The sequence below is a fragment of the Lagenorhynchus albirostris genome, chromosome 17, assembly GCF_949774975.1.
Source record: "Lagenorhynchus albirostris chromosome 17, mLagAlb1.1, whole genome shotgun sequence".
Taxonomy (NCBI): Eukaryota; Metazoa; Chordata; class Mammalia; order Artiodactyla; family Delphinidae; genus Lagenorhynchus; species Lagenorhynchus albirostris.
The window spans coordinates 16,024,728-16,046,860 of record NC_083111.1 but is presented as its reverse complement, the minus strand read 5'-3'; the positions used below and the strand labels follow the sequence as shown (position 1 = coordinate 16,046,860).

General features: G+C 39.5%; 1 long non-coding RNA gene across 1 annotated transcript in view; it reads left to right on the top strand.

The window, feature by feature from the left end:
- Positions 1–21,678, top strand: part of LOC132508002 (uncharacterized) — a 429,503-nt gene extending 407,825 nt beyond the window's left edge. Inside the window, exon 2 of the long non-coding RNA XR_009536377.1 lies at positions 21,507–21,678. This is a non-coding gene — a long non-coding RNA (uncharacterized LOC132508002). The remainder of the gene's footprint in view (positions 1–21,506) is intronic.
- Positions 21,679–22,133: the final 455 nt, after the last annotated feature.

Genomic DNA, 22,133 nt, shown 5'->3' with positions numbered 1-22,133 from the left:
ATACAATATATCCATGAAGGATATCCAGTTTTAATATCTATCCAAACCCATTTATCTGTAGCTTCCCCTGCAGCCTCATCACAATCATCATATCTAGGAGGATGAACATTTTTAGCTGGATGTTTATTAACATAAACTTGATTTTGTCCTACAACTTTCCCTAACAATGACCATAGATATCTTGTGGTCTTATCTTTTCCTACTGGTTTTTTAGGGGAGTCTGTCAAGAATCCTGCATCAACTACTGACAAACACCCATTCTTTGTATGACTATTTTCTATTAACCCTGAACCAAGAAAAAAACATATTGGAGGAAAGTCGGTCTGACCTGTAAATGAGTAGTTAAAATTAATTACAAATTGTTTATAGCCTTGTACTCCTCGAATGCCATCGGTCAATTCAGGAAATGAGGAGGTTACTGGAATAATGGAATCTGTCCAAGTACATGCATGTAGAATAGGAGGATCTGGAAAGTAAGCCCAATACGTACCGTTGGCACTTACCTGAACTGAAAGCAAGCTAAGCATAGCCACAAAAAGATTAGCAGTTGTCAAAGGCAATCCTTGAGCATTCACAGCATTTTCAGCATTCAGGCAAAGCCTTTTAAGTTCTTTTAAAAGTTTTAGAGGCAAGGGATCCCAATATACAACATCATCATCATCAAAACCATCCTCAAAAATGACTGGAAAGCAGGCTGCAAAAGCATAATCATCATCATCACCATTTATTCTCCTATATCTTTTATATTCGCCTTAACCTTTATTAAAAGGTGGTGGAGGTGGTGGGCCCCTATGTAAAGTTGAAGTTCCTGACCTTTTTAAAGGGGAAGGTAAAGAACTTAAAGGTGCTGGTGGGGCGGTCGGCAGACGACCCAAAGGGCACATATCCTGTAAATTAGGCCTCTTTTTCTTAGTTTCTTGTAATGAAAAAGCACCATGGGGTTCATATTTCCTTCTTTCATAGTCATATGCAGCAGCATCTATATCATCCTGATCTGTAGGAGGCAATTCATCGTCAAAAGGAGGGTTTTTTAACAAATTAGACTTAGCATTATTAGGTGACTCATTTTCCTCCTCTGAGTCATTGTCATTAAGGTTACAGTCTTTTAAGGCTGCAGCCAAAACCTCAATTTCTTTAGATGTTTTTGGGGAAGGTAACGAAGTACATTCATCTATTACTTCTGCAGGAGATTTATATGGGTTCTTTTGACCTTCAGGCAAGGGAGCAATGCTCTCTCTAATAAGGTTCCATAAAGTAAAAGTATCTACCGGAACCTTCTCAGGTCCAAAATGACTGTAATATACTTGCAAAGTTTGCCCCACCTTTTGCCAGGTATCTATATTAACAGTTCCCTGTTCTGGAAACCATGGGCATTGTTCCTGTACAAACTGAAAAAATTGAGTTAGTTGCTTATTAGTTACTTTAATTCCTCTTCCATTTATCATATGTTTAACTATATCAATAAATAAGAGCCTCTCTTTGGACTCAGCGTGTCCCATCTTGACACCGCCTTACTCACCTTCCTAACCAGTATTCTTGACTGGGGGTCTGCAGCACCCTACGGTGAGACTCCTATCCGTCTGAGAAAGAAAAAAATAAAATAAAATAAAATAATACTTACCCCTTCAGGTCCCTGTTCGGGCGCCACTTGCCGGGGACCAGCCCCAGCTGGACAGGTTTTACCCAAAGGGGAGACGGAGTCGGCGTGGACAGAGCACAAGACACCTCAAAGGATGCAAGGATCTGACAAATTTATTTTCATGATTCCGTAGTACTTATACTATAAAGTAATCTCATTTTTAATCTTAATAAGCTTATTCCCATACCAAAAAAATCCCTTACATGAGCCATAGAACAAAAGTAATTTACATTAGCAGATTACATCAGCAGGTTAAACAGGTTAAGTAATCTTCTTATCGCTTATAGTCTTTTTCGTCCCCTGTGGTTAGGTACATGTTGGTCACACATCTCTTGGTCACATAAAAATGTCAGGAACGCAGTCTGCGGTTTCAAAATTAGATGTTCTTGTACCTGTATGTTCTATTCAATCAGCCAGTTATTCAAAGCACAAACTCAAGCACATTATTCTTTTAACAACTCTCAAGGGAGGGCGTTGTACCTTTGATCACCAAGTTCCTTTGTAAAATACTTACAAAATGTAATCTGTGCTTTATATCTATTTCTATACAAAAAACAATTAAACTTATTAAAGGTTGCCAAATAGCCTACTCTATCTAATTTGCTATACCCCATTATAGCATAAAACTTTCCCACCACCATACCCAAGTGTTTTTTAACATATCTCTAGCTCCCCCGGAGGGCCATAACTCGTCCTCTAAAGTAAGCTTTTACCACACAAATGTTCCTATATATTTCCCTGAACCCAATGCCCTAGCCTGGGAATGGGGATTTCAGGTGTAGTCTTTAAGGGAGCCGGGGTAATCATAATCTTTTTTAGTTTTACCCTAAATCAGGGTCTTTTCCTAAACCCTCCACCAAACTATGAATAATATATCCCAATACTAATAGCAATCCCATAAAAATCACCTTAAGCAAGAGTAGAGGAGAACAAGGGAACCACACAGAGGAGAGCTTTGCTTCTCCTTATTTGTACCTGACAGTACCAGCTTTGCTTGGCACTATGGGTCTCGTCCGTGCTGAGACTCAAAGGCACTTCCTATATGGCTCCCGGCAGACTGTCTGCATTTACCATACTCTGATAACTGATTCTTCAAACATTCATTTGTTAAACTGATATCTGTTAAACATGCATTGTGTGCCCTGCATTATAGTAGAGCCTAAGTGGAATACACAGCCTTCATCCCCAAATTGAGGAGATTACCATGGAAGATAAGGCATGTACCTATAAGCTATACTATAATAAATAAAGAGTTAAGTACCACAAGTGAGGTAAATGTAAAGTTTTACAGAAGATCTGAGGACAGAGAGATAATTTTTTTCCTAAAAGAAACAAAGAAAGCTTTTTGGAATAGGTGGAATTTAAACTGGGCCTTGAAATATTGATAGTGGTTGGACTTGTGGATCTAGAAGGGCATTGCCACCAAGAGAAAAATATGAATAGATGTGCAGAGGAGGATAATACGGAGCATGTACCATGACTCCAAGTAGGAGATCTCAGAGCCAGTGAAATGGGTGGGGAAGATGACTGAAGCCAGTCTCCAGTCCCAGACAAGACACACATCCTTCTTATAGACTTTGTATGCCATTCTGAGGAGTCTGTAGTCTTCATTTATATACTTGCTTCAGAGACTACTGCAGGGTATACAAAATGAATAAGAGCAGAGCAAGATGGGACACAGGATATAAGTTAGGAGCCTTTTTAAAAAAATGGTAACGAACACTATTTAAAAGTATTAAGGCAAATAGAAAAGAATGGGGTTAAGCTAGAAATATAACAGAGGAAGACGACATAATACTTAGGAAAATTGTAGCTGTTACAAGGAGGGAGTTAGGAGATGTTGATTAAGCATTAAAGATGTCTTGGGAATATTGAGTCACTATGTTGTACACCTGAAACTAATATAATATTGTAAATCAATATACTTCAATAAAGAAAGATATCTTGGTTATTTAAGAAGCGTGGATGATAGTGCCATCCATAGAAATATAAAATACTGAACAAAAACCAGATTTGGAAGGAAATATAATGAGAATTATTCCAAACAGTGAATTTCAATGCTTGGCGCAATGCCTAGTCCCAGTAGGAGTGACGATCACTAGTTGCCTCTCCTCCCAAAAAATCTGTTTTCCCTTCTTCCATAGCAACAGGGACATCCTGCTGAAGACTCAGCCTTCCTTCCACATTCAGTGTGGTGACATTACTAAGTCAGGGTAATGACATGTGAGCTGGAGCAACACAGACCACTCTGGTGCTTGGTCTTCAGACGTTGGGCATGCCCTCTTCCATTTCCTTTGCCTCCTTTTCACATGCTGACAGGAAAGTGATCCAGCTCTGGCCATATATATGTAGACAACACTTTAGGGGGACAGAACTGCAAGGTTGAAGAGTCCTGGGTTTCTGAATGACTTTGTAGAAATAGGTGTTCCACCGACTTGTGAAATAAGAGAAAGATGAACTTCTGCCTTATGAAAGTCATTGTACTTGGATAGCAGCTTAACTCTCACCTTAGCTAACATAGTAGGCACTTTGTAAATATATACTGAGTGAACGATTGAATAAATGAATTAAAGAATGAACTTAAGATGAATTTAGAACATTAAATAAACATATCCAGGAAACAGAGGGAAACACATGTCCAGAGTGAAGAAAAGCAGTTAAAGAAATTTGAATAAGAATAGACATATGTATATGTATAACTGAATCACTTTGCTGCACACCTGCAACTGACACAACATTGTAAATCAGCTATAGTCCAATATAAAGTAAAAATTTAAAAACAAAAGTTAAAGCAGGTTTGCTATTTACCTATATGGATTCATAGTTGAGACTGGATGAGATTGCTAAACCAAAGAAAGAGAGGAAGGAAGGAAGGAAGGAAGGAAGGAAATGGCCCCAGAGACAGATGTGGAGGAGCCAGATCCTTACAGACTACATTCATGTAGAGAAAGAATGTCATGTGGAAGAAGAGACAGAGGAGGCGTGGTCAGAGAAGTAAGAGAAGCAGGAGAGATGAGTTAGAGTCATATAGAAGCCAAAGTAAATGAGTTTTTTTTTTTTAATTTATTTTTTGGCTACTTTGGGTCTTCATTGCTGGGCGCGGTCTTTCTCTAGTTGCGGCGAGCGGGGGCTACTCTCCGTTGCGGTGCGCGGGCTTCTCATTGCCGTGGCTTCTCTTGTTGTTCTCACTGCCGTGGCTTCTCTTGTTGTGGGCTCTAGGCGCGTGGGCTTCAGTAGTTGTGGCACGTGGGCTCAGTAGTTGTGTCTCGCGGGCTCTAGAGTGCAGGCTCAGTAGTTGTGGCGCACGGGCTTCTTTGCTCTGCGGCATGTGGGATCATCCCGGACCAGGGCTTGAACCCATGTCCCCTGCATTGGCAGGCAGATTCTTAACCACTGTGCCACCAGGGAAGTCCCAGTAAGTGAGTTTTGAAGTGAGATATTTCAAGAAATTGGGAGAATCGGATCAGTGGTGTGAGTAGGTGCTGGGCAACTGTGGTGGACAATCATCTTTCCTGAAGTTTGGCCGTGGCCCAAAGGAGGAACAACGGAAGCACGGGAGAGTTGGAGAGAATGGCAGGATCAAGAGAAAGCCGTGTTTGGATAGGAAAACAATAGCATGTTGGCAGGCTGAATGGAAGGGACTTTTGAAGAGGGGAAATATTAACAAATGTGAATGGAGGTGGGGTGGGGGCCAGTTAATTGATTCACCAGTGTTTCAGGATGGGAACAAGGGATTAGGTAGAGAGATTAGAATGGAATAGGAGGAAGAGGTGAAGTGGGGGAGAAGCTGGATGAAGATGCAGGGAAGTTTTGAGGACAGGAAAGCCAGGAAGTAAGAAGGGAAGCTGAGGGAGTTTGGTCTCTACATTCCTCTTTTTTATCCACCCACAAGAGCAAGGCTCACTACAGTATTCCCTACAGTGCTCTATAATGCTGTTGGCAAACTGACATGAAGCTTATGTCTACAGCAGAGAGCAGCTTGAATTCTATATCAAGACAGAAAAAAAAAATAATGCTGATTTTTGTGTGCTGCTACCTATCCAAATAAAAAATACATTTTTCTAAATCTGTTTCTTTTCTTTTTCTCCAACACTAGGAGAAAATATTTACTTTTGTATTTTTCCCTTGACTGTGTAATCTTAGCATTGAGTAGTAATCAGAGATCCTGTCAGTTTGGGGTTCAGTTTCTTTTGATAACTTGTACAATATAGTTTAGTTGATGGTCTACAATTGTTTTCCTTTAATTTGACAAGTTACTAGACATTTATCTTTGCATCATCATCATCTTCAGACAAGTCCTATCTTTCTTAGAACCATTGTTAAAGCATTAGTCACAACCAGACGAAGGCATGCAACTATTTTTTTTACCTAAGAACTTTAATAACATTAAATAATAAAGAACTGTCAAGTAGGCGCTAAAGTAGAAACTGAAGGAGAAAATGTACTTTTGTGCACCATGTTTTCAAACCTTTGAACATCATGTAACTTAGCCATGATGTTTATACATTATCAAGTCCCGGTAGAGACATGGTCATTCGATTATTAACAGTTTTATAATGAATGAATGAATGAATTGAACATAAACGATTACTTTCCATGTATTCAGTGGTTAAAAGTGCAGAATGTATCTTATGGGGCCCATTAGATGTTTCTTATTCAAACTTACATAAGCTTACTAACAGGTCAATGATTTTTGAAAGTCTAAAGTTGACTATAGCAGCATACCTTGGTTAGCACACTTAAAATGATAAAGTGAAATAGATGTATTATTCTTTTATGGAGCAGGATTTGAAGTCAGAAATACCTAGAGTTCATGCTGTGTGACTTTTGGCAAGTTATTTCGTTTCTTTGTGTTTTACTTTCCTCATCTGTCCAAAGGGTGTTGGGTCATGACCTCCGGGAGCTTCCTAGGTGTAATCTGAAACTGGTCCCCAAACACAGAGGGCAGGGAGAGACCCAAGAAAGAGGCAGACCATTCCAGGTTGGTAGGCGGTAGGTTTAATAAGCAAAGGAACTTATGAGACTGGTCTTGAGTGGCCGCAAAATGAGTAGTTTTCTGTACTTGCCCACCAAATCTTAAAAGTTTATAGAGAGGCTTTAAGGGGGTTCAGTCATGTATTCAATCCAGATGGTCTCAACAGCACCTTACTCTCCCAAGGCTGTGTCCTTGGAATGGCTCCCACTGTGGGAACAGTAGGTAGAGCGTGCATTCCGAAGACAGGGGAGGCGTGAGGAGCCTCTGATTACCTGGGTCCGGCTCCAGGGTCAACCAGTGGTCACATCCTCTTGATGACCTCCTCCAACAAATGGACTTATTTGTGATGAAATAAGCTACAGCTTACTTTAAAGTATTTTCTGGAAGTTGTAAAAATTCCATATAGTCACTCATTTATTGATTCATTCATTCAATAAATATTTCTCAGGAAACAGGGCCAGACCCTGGGCTTACCTCCCAGGCGATTGACACGTTGGCAGGAACAAGCCATGAAGGGTCTTGTTTAACATATTAAAAATAAGGGCCTTGGGCTTCACTGGTGGCGCAGTGGTTGAGAGTCCGCCTGCCGATGCAGGGGACACGGGTTTGTGCCCCAGTCTGGGAAGATCCCACGTGCCGCGGAGCGGTTGGGCCTGTGAGCCATGGCCGCTGAGCCTGCGCGACCGGAGCCTGTGCTCCGCAACGGGAGAGGCCACAACAGTGAGAGGCCCGCGTACCGCAAAATAAATAAATAAATAAATAAATAAATAAATAAAAAATAAAAAAACTGTTAGTATATTGTTATATTTTCTTAAGGCAGCCATGTGTCCTGGGTTTTCCAGGATAGACCTGATTCAGGTACCTGCTCACATTATTCCCCAACATACACTTGTACTTGTTGAACTTGTGCAACTATACCAATGAACTTCCAATTGACAAGGATAGAGTGAGAACATGTTATCTTTTTTTTTCAGATAAGCAAAAATTAGCTTTATTTGCTTCACATTTTCATACATTGTCCTCTAAAACCATCTTTTTTTTTCCAAATTTTTATTTTATATTGGAGTATAGTTGATTTGCAATATGTTAGTTTCAGGTGTACAGCAAAGTGATTTAGTTATAAATATACATATATCTATTCTTTTTTGGATTCTTTTCCCATTTAGGTTATTACAGAGTATTGAGTAGAGTTCTCTGTGCTATACAGTAGGTCCTTGTTATTTATCTATTTTATATATAGTAGTGTGTATATGTTAATCCCAAACTCCTAATTTATCCCCCCCCCCCCCGCCGTTTCCCCTTTGGTGACCATGTTTGTTTTCTAAGTCTGCGAGTCTGTTTCTGTTTTGGAAATAAGTTCATTTGTATCATTTTTTAGATTCCACACGTAAGTGATATCATACAATATTCGTCTTTCTCTGTTTGACTTACTTCAGTTAGTATGATAATCTCTTGGTCCAGAGACCATGTTATCTTTAAGTTGCTTGAAGGCAGAGTCTGTATTTTCCCAGAAAAAAGGTCAAGAATAGTGAGTATGAGTAAAACAGTAATGAGAAGCAGCACAGTTGGCCAGTTGTTTGAGGACAAAGAGAAGAAAGAGGAGCTCGTAAGGTCCCATCAAGAAATTTGTATCCAGAATCCTAGTGATTTTCAGCCATAGAGTTGAAAAGCATTGTTTGGCACAATCAGTGGTGATTTGAAAGTAATGTCATCAATGGTAATAATGTAAATGACTTACTTTTCTCTATAAATTAAAGCAGATTTAATTGAGTGGAGGTGCAGTTAGTCTGCACATCAGGTGCAACACCCAGTAGGTTGTTGTCACATAGGAAACTCATCCATCATGTTTGTTGGCAAAAAGAAGGAGAACCACTGCTGAGATGACAGGGTCAAGAAGGATTTTTAAAAGGAGAGAGACATGGTGAAATTTGCATTTTAGAAAGGTCACTCTAGATATTGTAGGAGGCAAGACCTATTAGGAGGCTGTTGGAATAATCAGATGAGAGATGAGGGGTGATAAAGGTCTGAATTAGGGCTGTGGTAGCTGAGATAGTAGGGGACAGATTAGAAAGTAGGAAGTGCCCCCCCAAAAAATAATTTATGTCCATTCAGAACCCATGTATGTGACACTATTTAGAAATAAGGTCTTTACAGATGTAATAAAGTTAAGATGAAGCTATACTGGATTGGATTGGCTGTAATCCAACATGAATGTTGTCCTCATAAGAAGAGGGAAGTTTGAACACAGAGACAGACATGAGGACATGTGACAATGCAGGCAGAGGTTGGAATGATGCAGCTGCAAGCCAAGGAATGCCAAGGATTGCCTGCAGCCCAGAGAAGCTGGGAATAAGCCAGGATGAAGCAAGGAAGACTCTGCCCCTCAAGCCTTCAGGGAGAGCATGGCCCTGCCAACACCTTGATTTTGAACTTCTGGCCTCCAGAACTGTGAGAGAATAAATTTCTGTTGTGTTAAGCCACCAAGTTCATCTTAATTTGTTACAACAGCCCTCAGTTAAAGTCTACTGAAAACTAATATAGGAGGTAAAATAATTGACTTAATCTTTGTTTGGTTATGAATGGAGAGGGAGAACTTTGGTCATAGGGAGTGAATGGACAGTATTCCACTAAGCAAGAGCATAGAACAGGTATCAGCAGACCACACCCCTCAGTTAAAGTCTACTGTCTCCCCCACCTGCCTCCATATTGTTGTTAATAAAGTTTTATTGGAACACAGCCACGCCCATTTGTTACATATCGTCTGTAGCTGTTTTCCTGCTACAAAGTTGAGGAGTGTTGGTAGAGTTGGTAACAGAGACTTCATAGCTTGCAATGCCTAAAATTTTTACTGTCTGGGCCTTTGCAGAAAAAGTTGCCAACCCTTAGCATGCAGGAAGAAGAGAAGATTTAGGGCTGTGATGAATTCAAAGTCTCTACAGGACAACTGGGTGAATTATGTTATGGCATCAACTGAAAATAAACTCACAGAAATATTTTATAAAGTCCTACATTGATTTGACCTATCAGTGGAAAAAGAAAACTATAAAATCAGAACTGTGATAGTGACATTAAATCATTGCCCCAGAACGATTAATATTTACTTCATTCAAGATAAAGGGGGAGGGAATAAACCATGATGTACCTCCTCCAAAAGCAAACTAAGCATTTCATGTCATTCTGGTACTATTTACTTTCTACCACATTTTTCTTCCATAAAAGGCAACCATTGTAGAGCCTCATTATTGCCTGCAGGGAAAAGGCATTCCATGATGTTGGATTGTGGTCTAAGGAGAGTTTTCTAAACTGTGAAGTGGTCATTCACTTCGAAGTCTGGGAACACATTAAGATTTCTTATCCCTTGCATTCTAGCATATAACTGTCCTTCTGAGCATTTCCTATTTAATATCCCCAACAGTAGAAATAGGATTGCACAGATTCTAGGTGGAGGGCCTGTCCAGAAGGGATGCACGGCAAGGTCAGTATTTCTTCAAACTCTCATGTTTAATCCTTAAAATACATTTAAATTTGTTGTTTTATTCTGTAATAATTTTGTTTTAATATAAAACAGTGTTTCTTTGAAAACTGATATCCAAAGTAGAACCCACATGTAAAACTTATGGCTATAGAACATTTTAGCATTACCAAGAAACCTTGAGAGGGCCCTAGTACAAGTGTGTTGGAAATATGTTTTCCTACACAACACCAGAAAATATGTATTACTCACTATTCAAGAAAAAGAGCAGACAGACTAGAATCACAGACCCAAATACAAGTTGACAAAACGATTTCTGTCAGGATCAGGAAGTTCTACAGTTGCTTCCAAGGCCTTGTATTAAAATTCATAGTGATCAAAAATTATATCTGGACTATCCCCGCCTTTCTGCTGTATGTTTGGCAAAGGGCTTCTGACTGAAAAACCACCCACAACTCTAAAGAACAATAGCAAATTCAAATGTGTTCAGTCTACCACTGAATAGCCAAATCATGTTGCGCCACTAACATTGGACATTTTAATAATAAAATAAATTCTGGTTCATCTCTAATGACAAACCAAATCATAAGATTATTCAAGATTTTGAGATTCTGCATCTTGTATTTTCTATGGAGCGGTAGTTAGTAAAGAAACTGCCAGAGAAGTTAAAGCTATCGCCAAATGATATGCATGAGTTACTTTGGCCATAAAACATTCCACTTGTGGGTAAACTGCTTGGCTGAAGGTGGCCATTGCATTATCTTGGTATCTGGAATATCTTAGCTTAAAAGCAAAGATTGGAAAGCATCATGACTTTGTCAAAGGCATGTTCTTTTCCATGACAGTGGATTAAGCAATCTTGGCCAAGACTCCATAAGAATTTTGCAGAATGAATTTGTGTTCTGATAAATCAGCCAACATGGTTCACAATGGTTTCTTTCCCTTACATCTCAGACTTAACATACTAAAATGAAATCAGGGCCAGTTATTCACAACCTACGGATTTTCAGGTGCCATTGTTTCTGAAAACCATGAACTGGATTTTAGGAATTCGTGGGTAGCTTGCCCAGGTTGTCACCATCATCCCTCATCTTTCTGAAGGAAATAATTAGCCAGATGAGAGTGCTAATGACTTGAGGATATCATGAGAGCAATTGTTGGAAGAGAATGATGTTACAATTCTTTCCATGTAAATGAAGAAAAGAATCTGTTTTGCTGAGATGCGTATCAGTAGATGCCTTGACTAACTCAATCCAGATTTATGGCTGCATGAGTGTTTAAGACAAGACCATATTTTAGTGGTTGCTTTCTTCACTAATTTTGCCTGTTTCTATTACAAACGAGGTTTTGCTAAGGCGTGTTGGGCTAGAACAAGTGTTGCTGCTACTTCAATTGAAATCAAATTCTTTGGGTAATTTTCCTGTAGGAAAACAAGATTTTCTAGATGAAGTAACTTAATAAAGGAGTGAGGTTCACTCTAAGTAAGGGAAAGATAAAATAGCATAGTTCTCATGCCAACAAGAAGCTGTGGAAAATAAAAAGGGCCCTCACTGTAGATGCTGGCTTCAGTTTTTCAGGCTGAACTCAAGAGAGACAGCAGTCTGATCTCAGGAGCATTCTAGGACCCTAAGCTAAAAGGAATCTTCAAAGCATCAGAATAGCCCCATATATGCTGCATAAATGTTTGCTGAGTGAATAAATGACTTAAATGATTAGGCCATCTTATCTATCCACGAACCATAAAAGAATATGACTGTGGTTTTGATGTTCGTGGTGACGTAGACTAGAGGATATAAGATTCAGAGATTTCTAGAAGCAAAGCTGTTCTTCCTCTAACCCATGTGAGAAATATGCAGAAAAGTACCCACTCTGTGTAAGGAAAAGGCTTGCTTAATCTCGACAAATAAGATTTTACAGAGAGATAAATTGAGACACCCCCCCAAAAGTTTATTCATCTACCAGTTAGTTACTGAATGCTTATTACATGACCACATGTAATAAGCAGACCTTACATTTTAACTGATGGAAACTGTTAGTAAACAAATATATAAATAGTATATTTGGTAGTGATTCATGCTCTGAAGACAACTGAAGCAGGATAAGGGAGGAGAGAGTTGACGGAAAGGGACAGTGATCAAGGAAAGCTTTGATATGATGATATTTGAGCAGACATGAGGAAGATAAATACTTTATCTAAAGCAGTGAAAAAGTGGCTGACCTAGAATATCTGTGTGGTTGTCTCATTTGTCCATTTGTCCATTTCCAAAGTTGTAAACCTTGGGATTAGTTGCTGGTAGTTGAACTTCTGTTTCCTGAACATCCTTGACTGTCTTGCAGTAGTCCTTTTGGGCCCTTGAGATCTGATCATCTCCAAAGGGAGCCAATTCCTGGCTTTCCTGAGTTCCAGGAATGAGTCTGTTTCCAGAGCACAGATGAGCATTCGGGTACCACAATATTGTTCTATGATTTCAGGTCCACTTGTGTAATTCATCATCGATCTGGTATATATCATTCTTCTTTTGAGTTCCTGTTACAGTGCAACACAGAATATTAGAATAGCAGTGATGACCTTTTGACACAGTCCATTTTTTTTTTAATGATATGAAATGAGGCTTTTTCCAGCTCTTCCTTTGAAAGTTTGTACAACAATCTACTGAAGCTTTTAGATGAATTAGAATCTTTCTTTTCTCCAATAACAAACAGGAAAAACACTCATCCATTAATGTGATGGCAGTTGAATCTTTTATCTCATTCCAGGAGAGCCACTGCTGTCAGTGATCAACTAGTAAATGGATGTTTTGGTCAATAATTTTAAGGACAAATAATAATTATGCTTCAATCAAACTCATTTTTGACATCTAGTTAGATAATATAAAACAATTTCACTCAACATATTAATGTATTAGTTATTTGAGGATGAATTTAGGGGCCAGTTTCTTCTAGTTGGGTGCATGAGGATGAAGCCTGTGAAAAATGAAATGTGCACTGGATGTCTCATTTCAGAATCAGAGACTTGCTAATGCCTAGGCTAAAAATCACTGAGTAAGGTTATTTCTTTCATGAGTTAAACTACAGAAACCTGGGGCTTCAGTGAGGTACTAACTTAAGCGCTGGATGAATCCAAAGCTTCTATTTAAGTCACTCTTGACTGCCAGCAGTTATGAGGTAAAAGAATTAACCTTCATGAATGTTTATATAAATAAAGAGGGCTGGAATGGATCTCAGAAATTACAGATTTAAAATATCAGATTTTGTGGTAAGTAACAATTTTGGTAAGTTTTCCAAGGAAATTTTGTACATAGTACCCAACTTACCAGCTAGTCGTGTTTCAAAATTATATTTGTAAGTTGATACGAAGTCAGAGTGCATTTACAAAAACAATGGTGCTATAATGGTGTTAAAAAATGGAAATGAGCTTATTTAATATTTATTTAATCTATATTAAGATTAGGTTATTTGTTTAATCCATATGAAGACAAATCATTTTAATTTGCAAGTTTTTAAAGTTTCTAATGTATGTTATTTCAGGTATTGTAACAAAAAATGAGCTACTAAAGGCTCTGGGGTTAAATTGCCAGTTGGATCCTAGCTGCTAGTTACCAGCAACACAGGTTGGGCAAGTACTTACCTTGTTGGCTACAGTTTATACAACTATATAAGAAAAAGAGTACTGCTAATAATAGGTGTGTAGAGATCTTAAGTTTTAGATGGCATAGGCCCAGTGCGTGGTGTATGTAAACAGTCCATAAATGCCTAAAATTGGCCAAAGAGTATGATCCCATCATAAGCTAAAGCATTTCATCTTCCTGCTGCTGTGATGCCAGCATGAGAAATTAGAATCAGGAGGGCCTTGCGCTCCTCTTTGGTGGGCCAGTGTCCGGGCCTAATCATCAATTTGGTTTTGACAGAGCAGCCTCCTTGCGAGAAGGGAGCATATAGCTAAGAGGGTCTGGGAACATGGTTCCCCTCCCTCTTTCCTCCTGAAGCACCAGGAAGACCACCTGGAGGAAAAGGCGGGTGGGACAGAGACCCGCCGAGAGGAGTTCCAGGCCCTTCAAATCACACGGAATTGAAAGGCCACACGTCCATGGCTTCCTCTAAAGTTTTCTTTGGGGTGAACTTCTTTGCGTCTGTCCCCAGTTTGCCTGGCACCTATCTCTTCTTCAGCTCACGGGCATCTTGGTGGTTTCTAGTTCCTGCAGATGCGCTCCCGCTGGCCCCACCTGCCTCGGGCCAACATCTGGACTTACTGTTAGCATTGCAACCACCCTTTGGCTTTGTTCGGCCAAGTTGTAGATCCAGGGCGGAGGGAGCGGCCAGAGCGCCGGCGGTGGGCTGGTGGTGCTGGGGAGCAGGTACGTGGTGGAGACTGGACAACCAATGCCGATGCTTGTTTCCCATCCCAGAATCTGGGCCGCCCTTCCCACCTCGTTCATAGGGACCTTCTTAGTCCTTTGAAGGATATAGTTCCTTTTTCTTTCTCAACTGTCTGTCCTCTGATCCTGTCTCCCTCAGTAACCATGATGATAGCTGCTGAGCCAGGAGAAAACACAACAGCTTGAGGAATCCATCTCACCTTCATACTTTTGTATAGGATTTGCCCCTGCCCTCGGCATGGCCTGGGTGGACCTTTAAGAAGTTAGTGCAGGAGAGACAAGACAAATGATAAAATAAGTAGATAATATTATATATTATACATATAATAAATATAAAATGTATATGTACTATTTTACAAAATATATAATAAAATATATGTAACATACGATACATACTAGTAAAAATAAAAATATGTATAATATATAGAGTAGTATTCTTTATAAGCTCATTACATTTTTCTAGAGGAAAACAAAAGGCCCATTAAGTTGAGTATATGTTGTTTTACCTCCACAAAGCAACACAAATCTTTGGTAAAATGTATTGTGTCACAAAATTTATATGCAAGAAAGAGAGAGAAATCTCCGTTTGAAAACAATAAGCACGACACCAGCTGGCTGTTGATTTTTGTGAAGTGCGAGTCTAAGGGCAGTGTTTGTTCTTATCTCCACCCCATGAATTATAAGGATAGGAAACACTCTAGTAAGTATGAGATGAAAAGAATCACCTGGTTGAATCAGCCTCCTGTCTTTGTGGTTATAAAGCAGAGTTTTTAAAGCTCTGTCTCAGGATAGACTTGGGGCGAGGGACTGGACAGCACGGGATAGGCACGGCCAAGATGGTTAGGAAGGGGCAGCCAGTTGCTTCTTGCTGCTCTTCTCACCCAGGTGGCTGTACACCCAGTCTGTGTTTTAAAGACCTGATTTTCCTTATTCACGGACCAGATCATCGACAGTGGCTGGATGTCTGGAAGGAACACATCATCAATGGCCAGATTTTTCTGGGTGGGACAAAAATCTCTAAACAGAGATTTATTTTAATTCCTAAATTTAATTTAGGACTTCAGCCCCTACCACCCCTAGCATCCCTGCCCCTGTCTCCTGTGACCAGTGGCTGTCTGTGCCCCACAGATCCCTTCGGAAAACTGCCGCTAAGTTAATCACTGGGTGGCACCCAAGAGCCAGAAAAAAGATGGATCGAGTTGCAGACACTCTCTAATACACACATTTTAACAATTTCCTCCGTCCTCAGCAAAATTATGCTAATATTTTAGTTGAGTTTCCTCAAGTCTGGAACTCAAATTAAGTCTGTCTGTTTCATTTTTATGATAGTGCTTGAAATCACTTGCAGACAAGGGGTTGTTGGGCCATGAGATTTATAGTGGCAGTGCCACAAAGGTCAAACACATCCTGAGGAAGAGGAAAGCAATCTGTAGAACCAGTGTTTTCACTGCAATAAAGTTTATAGCAGCATTAAGGGAATAGTTACAAATCAGTCGGATGGTGTTGATTTCATTGAGAATAAGTATATTTACACTTGTAAGCTTTCTCTCAATAATATTCTGAATGTTTTACACAATGGGGTTAGTGAAGGTTGGATCTGGGCATATTTCACAAGTGACAAAATTTGTTTTTCTTTTTTCCACCCATCCTTCTACTTGTTACTTTCACAAAATGGGTTTATAATGGCTCAGTAGGGGCTGAGTAAAGGTTCAGCAATTTTCTGAGATTTCCATCAAAGTTGAAGATGCTGCAAAAACTTGGAAAGCAAAATGATTACTTGTGTGTATGTATGTGATAAAAGATGAACTAAGTCTAGAGAAACAAAATGTCCCTAATACTAAAAAATGCTTCTTTTTAGGTAAGTAGTAATTAGTTCTTACTGCAGCCAATTTTGTTTCATTAGAATTTCTCATTGAACGTTCAATTCCCGTATTTAAAGGGCAAAACACAGCTACCCCAACCTATATAAGACCTACAAAGAATTATGTTTATGGTCAGCACAATCGTTAAATAGCTTCCTTCTGTTACTTTATATCACAGCACCCAGTGTCCTTCATAGAACTAAGCACTATTATTTTTTTGTAGTTAACTGTAAAATAATTATGTGATTATGCTATCATTTATATTAATTGGGCTATTATTATGTAATTATCTTACCTGTTGTTTATTTCCTTATTTATCATCTGTCTTGTCCGCTAGATTGTAAATCCCACAAGGGCAAGAACCTTTTCCTATTCCCAGAGTCACAGGGCCTATGCGTGAGTCTGGCACTTAGACCTCAAAAATATTTATTGAATTAATAAATGAATATTGCTATATTCTCAGGATTCTTCCACATGGTGAAAACACTTTCTCACCCTCAAACCAACTCTACACAATATAAATATTTTCTAACTCAGTGTTATAGAACCTGCTGTCTCTATTGTGTTTTTTTTTGTTTGTTTGTTTGTTTGTTTTTTTGCGGTACGCGGGCCTCTTACTGATGTGGCCTCTCCCGTTGCGGAGCACAGGCTTCGGATGCGCAGGCTTAGCGGCCATGGCTCACGGACCCAGCCGCTCCGCGGCATGTGGGATCCTCCCGGACCGAGGCACGAACCCGTGTCCCCTGCATTGGAAGGCGGACTCTCAACCACTGCGCCGCCAGGGAAGACCTCTATTGTGTTTTTATCCTCTAAGAGCTGATGTGTCTCCAACAGACATGGGGGGAAAGGAAGAGGTAGACCTTATTGTCCACGTTCTATAGATGAGAAAACTGGGGCTTTGGCCTAGAAGTCTGGCAAGTATAATTTGTTGACAAGAAATCATAAAGCACGCCCTGAAGCAATTCTCTCTGAACCAGAGCAGAGTTGCCTGTGTGCAAACTATGAAAATCTGTGGGGCTCTTGTGGGTACATTTTATTTTCCCACGATTGCCTCATAAATATATTTGTGTTTAAATATCCTTCAGTCTCGATTGTAATAGAATTTAGTTCAACCATTTTAAGGTCATACATAGTTTGGCCACTTTAAAAACTAAGTAGACCATAGAGTAATATGTTAAATGGTTAATGTGATATGTCCATTATTAGTTAGACTGACCATTTGTATATTTGTATTCCTTCTTAAAAACAAATTTTCCTGTTTTTTTAATTATAAAATTAGAGCATACCATTGTATTGAAAATATAAAAAAGTACAGAAGAAAATTAAAATTACCCCAGTACTTGCCAGTAACTGAATTATATCGCTTTTTGTTCTGGAAACAAAATGTTTTAAAGTTCCATGATATAAAACAAGCCTAAGCCTGTGGCCTGAGAGCCAACTTCACCTCAAAACTTAAGATGGTGCCAAACAAAATGATGGAAAGATCAAACAAATAAAAATGTGGTAAGAGTGGCTGACCCCTAATGTTTAAAAACATTTGTGTGTGTGCATATGAGTGTGTGTGTGCATATTGGGTGTGTAGGGTATGTAGAGATAGTAAGTTGTTGGCTGCATTTTAGAGAAAAGAAATAGCTATTTGGAGCTTTTTTTTTTTTTTCTGAATCTGATCATTGAAAATGATTTCGACGGCCACTTCTAACACTAACTTGCTGTGTGTCTTTGGATAAATTGCCTCACTTCCTGGGTCTCGGGTTCTGCACCTAACAAATAGAAGGATGGGAAAGGGGAGCGTTGGCTGATCTGCTTTTAGAACCAGTTGAATGGGTACTTGAATGATGGTTAGTATTGAAATAAAATGCTCTGGTCTCGCCCCCAGAATGGAAGCCACCTGAAAGCAGGGTCATGTGTATATTCACACTGCATGAGACAGCAGAAATTGGCCCCGCTAGTTATGAAAATATGGTCTTAGAGCAGGTGTCACTCTGAAATCTGAACTGTAGACTATTATCACTGAGACTGTTGGGGCTTTGTTGCTCTGATATGGGTAGGAAATGATGACTGATGAAGAGGCAGGCAGGGAAGTTTGTGAGAAACCTTTACTCTATATGCTATTTCAACAAGCACTGGCCTATTTTGGTGTTGTTCAGTGTATAAATCATCAAGTATAAAGCACCAAGGATGTGAAGAGGAAGAAAATATATCTTACATGCTCATGGGGGAGATGGGTACTGGTCACAGCTAAGCCCATTCCAGTGGAGCACCTCCCCCAGTGTATGAACAATGTGAAGTGAAACATAGGAAAAAAGGAACAGTTCTGCAGGACTGTTGGAAATCAGATGAGGAGGGAGGCTGGGAAATGCTTATCCACAATTGTCTTTGAGCCAGTGTTTAAGAATGGGTGGGTAGGGCACTGTCAAGTGAATAAGCGGAGGAGGCCATTGCAGGTAGAGGAAACATGAACCAAAGCTTCGCATCATGATAATATGCTGCTTTCTGAGAAAATTCCAAGTAATCAGGATTGCTAGGGTGCAGCTCAGCAAGTCGCCCACTGCCCGTCAATGGATGGGAAATGGTTCACCAACATGGAAGCAGAGTGAATAAAAAATACCCTGCCCAATGTCAGAAAGAAATCAGGATGTTGCAAAATTAGAATAGCTATCTCTCTGCCTTTTCTTAAAGAAAAGCAGAGGGTCTAGCAACCTTGGATCCTCCTTCTTGCAGGCAACAGTAGACAGAGCTGACTAGCAGCTCCCCGTCCCACCTTGGACACATGGACCTTCTCCAGTTCTCCCCAGCCACTGCTCAAGCAAGTGCATGTGCTCATTTCCCTGAACTGCTTCATCCAGGTGTGTCACCTAACCAGCCCAGTGGCAGGTGAATCTGTCACCTGGGGTAGAGGGTGAGGGCAGAGGCAGATGGGGTGGGGAATTACACTGGAAGAGTAGACAAGAGCCAGATTTGAACTTTATTCTGTAGTCAGTGTAACCTCATCAAAGCTATCCAAATGTGAGAATAACAGGGACAAAAAGAGTTCCCAACAGCTGAAGGGCAGCCTCTCTACAAACTGGTCAATTGGCTTTTTTCCTTTACCCCTTCAAGACTAAGCAAACACTTGCTCAACATATGCTATTTTTGAACAATGGACTGGACAGTGCACATGGTTTGGGGTTGTGCCTGAGGGTATTTTCAGGAATAACAGGAAGGAAGGGTACCACACATGAAAAAAGACCCACTGTAATTTCTCCAAATAATCCAGTTCTTGTTATAATTTTAGTACTGGAAGAAAAGTTGTTTCCGAAAAATATCTTCGAGGGACACATACTTTAATGTTTTCAAACACAATGTAAAACATAAAAATATAGACTAAAATAATTTAAAATGTAACAGTATGCCCCAGATGATTTTTTAAGCTATGAAGAGCAAAATAATTTGTTTTGTACTCAGAGCATAATTTTCGCAATTTACTGAGTACTCTTGACCTAATCTGACCACAAATAGATATTGGTTGCAATGATGATATGTAGAGAAAAATAAGGATAAAGTCCAAAAGTGGAAAAAATTCAGAATTTAGAAAAATATGAATGAAGAGGCCAGCATTCATTGTTGGTGTGCTATTTGTGTATAACTTCTGAATTCTAAACCTAGCTCTGCTCTGGGAAATTCACTTAAACTTGGCTTCCTCACCTTCAGAATGAAGATATGTTCTTAAAAATACAATCTCAACATCTCCACCTCAAGCTGCAGTTTTTATCCTGGACCTTCAGGACTGCTGAGTGAAAGGACTCATTGATATATGTATTTCAAGCAAAGGAAAAATAAGATTTACTTTTTTACTAGGGCTAAGCGGACACTGAGGGAAGTGATTCCAGCTTTTTCTGAGAAACTTTTGTAACACAGGGGAAAAAAATGATGCAAAAATCAAATGAAACTTGGGGCAACTGAAAAACAAAGCAGGCGAGTTCTCAAGGTCATTTAATTTAAATTAATTAAAAGTTGCCTGTCTTCTCAGCAAACACGTAGTACCCTAATAAGGTGTAACTACCAGGTACCCTCTAATGGCAGATTGAAGACATAAGGCATTTAAGCAACTATGGAAGGTTTATTGCCATATTCTATAAAATACGTACTCTGTAAAATAAACCTATTAGAATTATGAAATGGCCAGACATCCCAGTTAGAAGTCCTAAAATTCAAATACTTGAGTTTTAAAGATAAGTAGACTTGGATAACACCAAGTAACTTCTGGATAAGTATCTACTGCCTGTTATATGTTGACTTCTAAAAAAAGTGTAAGAAATAGAGCTTTAGTTTTGTCCAAGAATGAAATACAGTGTGTTGAAAATTGCTTCAGCCAATTTCAGGAACTCCCATAAATTTTTCCATTGTGTTTCTCTTATTGGATTGTCAACAGTAATAATACTTCATATTCAAGATATATCCTCCCCTTGTAGAATTTATCAGTTTAGTAGTTTTCCTTCCCAGTTATACATGAAGTGTGAAAGGAAAATGGAAGGCAGTTTTCAGAAAAATCAATAAGGAAGAAGTCTTCATTATTTTAGTAGTACTGCTTTGTGAATATTAATGTGATTTTAAATTTACCAAAAAAAGTCGTGAAGAGACAGCAACTTGGTTTTTTATTGTTTTGTTTGTTTGTTTGTTTGTTTGCAGTACGTGGGCCTCTCACTGTTGTGGCCTCTCCCGTTGCGGAGCACAGGCTCCGGACGCGCAGGCTCAGTGGCCATGGCTCACGGGCCCAGCCGCTCTGCGGCATGTGGGATCTTCCCGGACCGGGGCACGAACCCGTGTCCCCAGCATCGGCAGGCGGACTCTCAACCACTGCGCCATCAGGGAAGCCCCAGCAACTTGTATTTTTGTGGGAAATATTTTCTTATGGCATAAGAGAGAATGGAAGCCATTTTATCAATAAGATCAAACCCTTTAATAGAAATTATGACTTATTTTCAGATATAGGTATTTACTTAGGCTTGTGTTCCCAAAATATAAGCTATTATACAATATATAATATATATTACGTACATATATATTATAAGTTCCCAAGGACTGTGTTCATTTGTCCACTATTACATCTTTCATGTAGTTTATTTTAATACATAGTTTTGAATAAACAGATCGATTAAAAATAATGACTGTAGGGCTTCCCTGGTGGCACAGTGGTTGAGAGTCCGCCCGCGTATGCAGGGGACACGGGTTCGTGCCCCGGTCCGGGAAGATCCCACATGCCGTGGAGCGTCTGGGCCTGCTGAGCCTGCGCGTCCGGAGCCTGTGCTCCGCAACGGGAGAGGCCACAACAGTGAGAGGCCCGCGTACAGCAAAATAATAATAATAATAAATAATGACTGTAGATCATTGCAACAGTGGTTTTATTGACTTTTATAATACAAACCATGCTTTTATATTTTGTTCTGTCTTTAAGGTACTAAAATCACAGTGGAATTTTTCCCTTCTCTATCCAGTGGTCACTCCTAACTGGTCTTTGCTTCCTCCTAACCCAAAAAGAGCATTTTTACATTTCAGTGATTTAATGTACATAACGCAAAACCTAGATTGTCAGAATTCACAAATTCTAAATTTGTAAATGATTTATATTAGAGAAAGGAATGAATTTTCTAGATTTCTACATGCATCTCATGAGCTGTTTGATTACCTATTCTTTAGCTGGCTGTACCTCAAAACTCTCATACTTCTCCTAAGCGCAAAACAATCTTGAAGTCACTCCTGATTTCTTATTTTTTGGACTTTCTGTATAATTCGTCACTAAGACTTTTAATTTTTTACTTGAATTTGCCCC